A 386-nucleotide genomic window follows, 5' to 3' on the forward strand; every position below is an offset into this window, starting at 1 on the left:
TAATTCCGTGGGCTCTAGACTCGAATTCGGTTCGAACCTCGGACGGGTCACCGACTACCCCGCCTGAGGTTTTTCATAGTTTTCCTTAGCCCCCACCCCCACCCCAGGCAACTGCCGGGATACAACCTCGACTACACCACGACTTTTTTCTTCCAAATCCTCATTCAAAAATCGTCTTACCTCTCGTCACCGTAAAGTCTAACAACTGACAGCGTCATAACATAATCCCCCTTTAAAAAGGAGAGGCAAATCACTCATCCCACTTGAATTCATATAAAAAATCAGAATTGAAAAAGTAAGTAGCACTTATTTATAAGCGGCATCTCAAAGCGTCACGCCCCTTAATACATAAATGAGTAGTAGAATAGAAGTCCATCAGGTGAAAC

The sequence above is a fragment of the Cryptotermes secundus genome, unplaced genomic scaffold (genome assembly GCF_002891405.2).
Source record: "Cryptotermes secundus unplaced genomic scaffold, Csec_1.0 scaffold1524, whole genome shotgun sequence".
Classification (NCBI taxonomy): domain Eukaryota; kingdom Metazoa; phylum Arthropoda; class Insecta; order Blattodea; family Kalotermitidae; genus Cryptotermes; species Cryptotermes secundus.